Here is a 6,000-nt window from a genome sequence, read left to right on the forward strand (position 1 = left end):
TTTCCCTTTTTTAAAAAAACAGCATCATTACTTTCATCGAAGACATTTATTAAACAAATATTGGAAGTAGGGTTCTGTATGGAGCCGTGAGAAATGGCCCCAGCCTCAAAGGACAATAAAGCCTAGTCAGGACAGCAGCACACACGCAGAATCAGGCGGCAATAAATGCCAAATATAGGAGGTGCTGTGGGTGCAGAGGCATCATAGGAAAGGCGCTCCTGTTGACGCCTTTTCAGACAGAGGGAGGGTGAAGATGGTTGAGGTCAGGGAGGTGGGAGGCGGGTGGTGGGGGGTAGTCCCTACCCTCCGTGCCTGGGGATGGGCAGTGGAGTGGCGGGTGATGAAATGCAGACTCTGAGGCCAACCCCCCCAATTCTGATTGGCAGGCAGTGGTGAGGAGGGGGCAGGCAGGGGAGCCCCCGGTCTGGTCTGCACGAGCCCTGGCCTGAGCAGATTCGGATCCCTGGGCTGTGCGTTGAGAAAGAAAGTGTGTCTAGATGGGCGTGGAGAGGGCTTGGCAGGAACACACTGTGTTTGGGGTGGCTGGATGGGGGGTGGGAGAGGAGGTCCCTGCCTTCGGGTCCAGTAGGGTGACTGCTTAGGGCAGCTGGGACCCCAAGCAGAGACCTTTCCAGGGAGGCTGTTAATTCAAGTGTGAGTTTTTAAGGAGGGAAAGGTGAAAATAAGTAAACATATTTTATAATATTTTTCTGATCCTTTCACATGGTAAAGAACACATTTTTCCCACTTTAACCTTGGACGTTTTAAAATTCAGAGACCACCATCTTCATTTTAGGTAATGTTTAACTTAATCGCTTCATCTGAATTAACATGGACAAGAATGGTGACACAAAGATAATTACATTTAAGTGGTATTCTAACTTAAAATTTCTTTGGGAATATTTGTGAGTCACCCTGTTCAACTCAAATATCCATAAAACGTGTACTAATTGTTCCAGAAGGAAATCATTGTTGCAGAGGGCAAAAGGCCAAGTGAGCTGAAATAGCAGGTTCTTAATTTATAGTCAATAAAAGGCCTCTTTTGTAAGTTCTTCTCAAGTCATAGCATATTATCAGGCAAGTCTGGCACTAAAGTCACTTCATGCTTAAATACTTCACAAGGGCCCCAAACAAGGGAGCTCCGTGAAACATTCTGTGAGACTTGATACTGTGAATTCACTGAGCTTTCAAGATTGCAGAGGCATTTTAAATTTTACAAAGTTGCCAGCAAAAAAAAGTTACCAGCTACCTACTCAAGATAAAAACATACATTTTAAAACATTTTAAACTACCTGCAGTATATAATAGGGGCTTCCCTGGAGGCTCAGATGGTACAGAATCTGCCTGCAAGGCAGGAGACCTGGGTTCGATCCCTGGGTTGGGAAGAACTCTCAGGGCTACCTGCTCCAGTAGTCTTGCCTGGAGAATCCCATGGACAGACAAGCCTGGCAGGCTACGCAGTCCATGGGGTCGAAGAGTCGGACACGACTGAGTGACTAACACAATAATACATAATAGTCGGACACGACTGAGTGACTAACACAATAACACATAATAACTCGCAGCACTTTTTATAGCTGCCACACTGGAGATTCTGCTCGAGGTTTTCTTTGAGACTCAGAAATAATGGTCCTTCTTTCCTTCTGAGCAGTATAGCTTCCTTTGTCAATCCAGGATTGAATTAGTACTGCTTTTTTTTTTTTTATTTCCTTAGGTGGCTTTGTGCCAATATGGGGAGGGGGGCACCCAAAGAGATAACAAAGAACTACAGATACTCTGTCCGTCAGTGCTAGGCCTCCCTCCTTTGGGCTGTAGAAGTGCCACTTCGGAGTGTCAGTGACAGGTCTGCTGCTTTTAGGCCGGAGGGAAGAGCCATGCTTCAGTGGGATAAGGAACCTATGGCTCCCCACTGCATGGCTCCCCGCTGAGCCATCATTATTTCCCCATGACAATGATGATTGATCTGTTGCAAGAGGAGCCACGGCAGGAAGGGCTGGCAGGAAGGAGACATTCCTGTTGCTTTTAAGTCTATCAGAATCTCAAACTGACTAAAGAAACCTGCATTTTTTTTTTTTGGCAGGGGAAAGATTGAAAAAAAAAAAAAAAGAAACAAGAACCTGAACTAACAAAACTATGTTCAAAATGTATGAGCTCTACCTGTAGACTAATGAACAGTTTGGGCCGATGTTCTGTATTCTAGTAGGAACACACGCTCGTTGTATTTTCACCAGATTTAAATTTTTTAAGATACATGTTTAACAAGGTTAAAGTTTTTACTTTAGTCAGTTCAGTTGCTCATTCATGTCCAACTCTTTGCGACCCCTAGGACTGCAGCATGCCAGGCCTCCCTGTCCATCACCAACTCCCAGAATTTACTCAAACTCCTGTCTGTTGAGTTGGTGATGCTTGCATCAGGTGGCCAAAGTATTGGAGTTTCAGCTTCAGCATCAGTCCCTTCAATGAATATTCAGGACTGATTTCCTTTAGGATGGACTGGTTGGATCTCCTTGCAGTTCAAGGGACTCTCAAGAGTCTTCTCCAACACAACAGTTCAAAAGCATCAACTCTTCAGCACTCAGTTTTATTTATAGACCAAATCTCACATCCAAACATGACCACTGGAAAAACCATAGCCTTGACTAGACAGTACTCTTGCCTGAAAAATCCCATGGATGGAGGAGCCTGGTAGGCTGCAGTCCATGGGGTTGCGAAGAGTCAGACACAACTGAGCGACTTCACTTTCACTTTTCACTTTCATGCATTGGAGAAGGAAATGGCAACCCACTCCAGTGTTCTTGCCTGGAGAATCTCAGGGCCGGGGGAGCCTGGTGGGAGGCTATCTATGGGGTTGCACAGAGTCGGAAACGACTGAAGTGACTTAGCAGCAGCAGCAGACGGACCTTTGTTGGCAAAGTAATGTCTCTGCTTTTGAATATGCTGTCTAGGTTGGTCATAACTTTCCTTCCAAGGAGCAAGTGTCTTTTAATATCATGGCTGCAATCACCATCTGCAGTGATTTTGGAGCCCCCCAAAATAAAGTCTGTCACTGTTTCCACCAGATGACATGATCTGTTTTCTGAATGTTGAGTTTTAAGCCAACTTTTTCACTCTCCTCTTTCACTTTCATCAAGAGGCCCTTTAGTTCTTCTTTGCTTTCTGCCATAAGGGTGTCATCTGCATATCTGAGGTTATTGATATTTCTCCTGGAAATCTTGATTCCAGCTTGTGCTTCATCCAGCTCAGCGTTTCTCATGATGTACTCTGCATATAAGTTAAATAAGCAGGTGACAATATACAGCCTCGACATATTCCTTTCCCGATTTGGAACCAGTCTGTTGTTCCTTGTCCAGTTCTAACTGTTGCTTCCTGACCTGCATACAGATTTCTTACTTTAGTCTACAATGAGCAACACTTTGTTGCTATAGTTATAGCAGATACTTATCTAGATATATTAAATGAGAAATATTAAAGTGTTCAGTAAGTAGATAGGCAGATGCACATTTAATGTTACATAGCTGTGCTTTTCACGTTTTGATGATCTGCAACTAAAAACATGAAATTTTTAGCATTTTCAGCACATGTGTGCTCTATTTACATGACCATCAGCTTAGACTGATCATTCAAAGACAGAAAATGATTTCAGGACTCTTTTTTTCCCAGAAATATCTGGTGTATTCTATTTTCATCTCCTAGAAGTCTCTGATTTCACACTATTACAATGTTTTCCAGATCTGAGACCATGTGAAATCCCACTTGATTCTCCCATACTTCCTTGGAGGTGTATGTGCTCAGTCGCTCAGGAGCCTGGCAGGCTCCTCTGTCTGTGAGATTCTGCAGGCAAGAATACTGGAGTGGGTTGCCACTTCTCCAGGGGATCTTCCCAAATCAAGAAACAAACCCAGGTATCCTGCATTGCAAGCAGACTCTTTACCAACTGAGCCACGAGTGAGCTACCATGAGCTACAACTGAGCTACCATGGTGACCTAAATTATAAAATTGTTTCACTGCAGTGCTGATTTAATTTAAAAACTAAGTAAGATTTGTTCATAATAGAGAGTCCATCCAAATCAACAACTATAAGTCACTCTAGTGGCAAAACAATTTATCACTTCCCCTGAATGGGCAATCAGTTTGAAAAAATTTGATTCCTGAGGGGCAGCCTGCTGGGGAACAAAGGTTGTCCTCCACCCAGCGGTGTCTCTTCCCCTTCTATGCTCCTATTGGGTGCTGTTCGTACAACCATTGTGGCACTGTGCCCGCTTCTGCCTTATTTCCTAATCATATCCCTTTGTCGTTTAGAAATAGCTGAGCCAAGTGTTTAGGCAGAGAAGGCCTGAAGAGACCACCTACAGGGTGCCCTGTGTCAACACGAGTGGGGTGATACCAGCACAGAAGAAATGGCTGCTCAGCCCCGAGGGTCCCCGAGGGTTGAAGGGCTCCAGAAGTACCCCCCTGCTCCCGGCGAAGATATGGAGGGCGCAGGTGGAGCTGGGCGCTGTGTGGATGGCCCTGAGGGCAGTGGTTGTTGCTCTACTGTGTATCAGAATCACCCTGGAGGGCTTGTTAGCAAATTGAGCTCTTTACTCCGCTCAAGTACTACAGCACTTCAGATCATGGTGTTGATTCCATAAAGCTCACATACAAATAATTTTCTGGTTCAGGTCTTTGGAAGGCAATTTTTTAAGTCTTATAAAGACATGTTTCTTCTATAGCCCCCTCAATCTCTTGCCCCACTCTCTAGCTGGTGTTGTGACTTATTTCAATAGTTTGTTTCTTTTTACAGCTAAGTGGTATTCCCTTGTATGGATATACCACATCCATTCACCTGTTGATGGCCATTTGGGCTGTTTATCTGTTAGCAATCTCAGATAAAGTTGCTGTGAATATTTGTGTATAAGTCTTTGTGTGGAAAGATGCTTTGATTTTTCCCGGGTAGACGCCAAGTACCGTGTCCTGTGCCTGAAATGATCTCCCCCTGGATGGCCACACGGCCTGCCCCCTCGACTGCATTTCACACAGGCTGGTTTCAGCTCAAATGTCACTTCCAGACCGTCCTTCTCATCTACTTTGAACTAAAGGGCCCACCTGATCACACATCCCTTACCCTACCTTTTCCTCACTGCACTTCATTGCGCCCAATATTATTTATTTGTATACTATCTGTCCCTGCCTTGTTCAGTACTGTACCTCCAGGGTCTAGCGTGTGTCTGGAACACAGAAGTTGCTCAGTAAGTATTGATTGCACAAATAAACGAATGATGAAATCAGAATGCCTTTTTCCAATATCCACACCAGGTATTAGACACCTGTATAATCTTTGCCTACCTAATATGCGGGAAACATCTCTGTAACTTGCATTTAATATGAGTGACACCGACTACCCTGTTTTTAGCTTGGCCTTTGTCTTTTGTTTTTTCAGAAAGCTAGCTTTTCATATCCTTTGTTCAGCCATCTTTTTCCTGTTACTTTGCAAGCACTATTGATATATTAAAGGACTTATCCCTTTGTTCATTGTACACTATAATGGTATTTTCCCAGCTTTTCAGTTGCCTTTGACTTTGTAGTCATATTATTAATCTTTTCCTTTTGCTTTCTGGTTTTGAGACATCTTAAAAAGTCCTTCCCCATTCCAAGATCATCACAGCATTCACAGTTGTTTTCTTCTAAGACTTTATACATGTATATACAAAAGATTATAACGTTTAGATCTTTGATCCACCTGGGATTTACTTTGGGGTGTAAAGAGTAAGGACGTGATCTAGTTTAAAAAGAAAATTTAGCTTTAAAATACAATGAAGCAACTTCCCTGCTGGTCCAATGGTTAAGACCCTGAGCTTCCAATTCAGGGGCCCAGGTTCCCTCCCTGGCTGGGGAACTAGATCCCACATGCCACAACTAAGAGTTTGCATGCCACGACTAAAGATCCCACATGCTGCAACTGAGACCCGGTGCAGCCAAATAAATAAATAAGTGTTTTTTTAAAATACAAAGAATACAAA

This window comes from Bos javanicus, chromosome 11 (genome assembly GCF_032452875.1).
Source record: "Bos javanicus breed banteng chromosome 11, ARS-OSU_banteng_1.0, whole genome shotgun sequence".
Taxonomy (NCBI): Eukaryota; Metazoa; Chordata; class Mammalia; order Artiodactyla; family Bovidae; genus Bos; species Bos javanicus.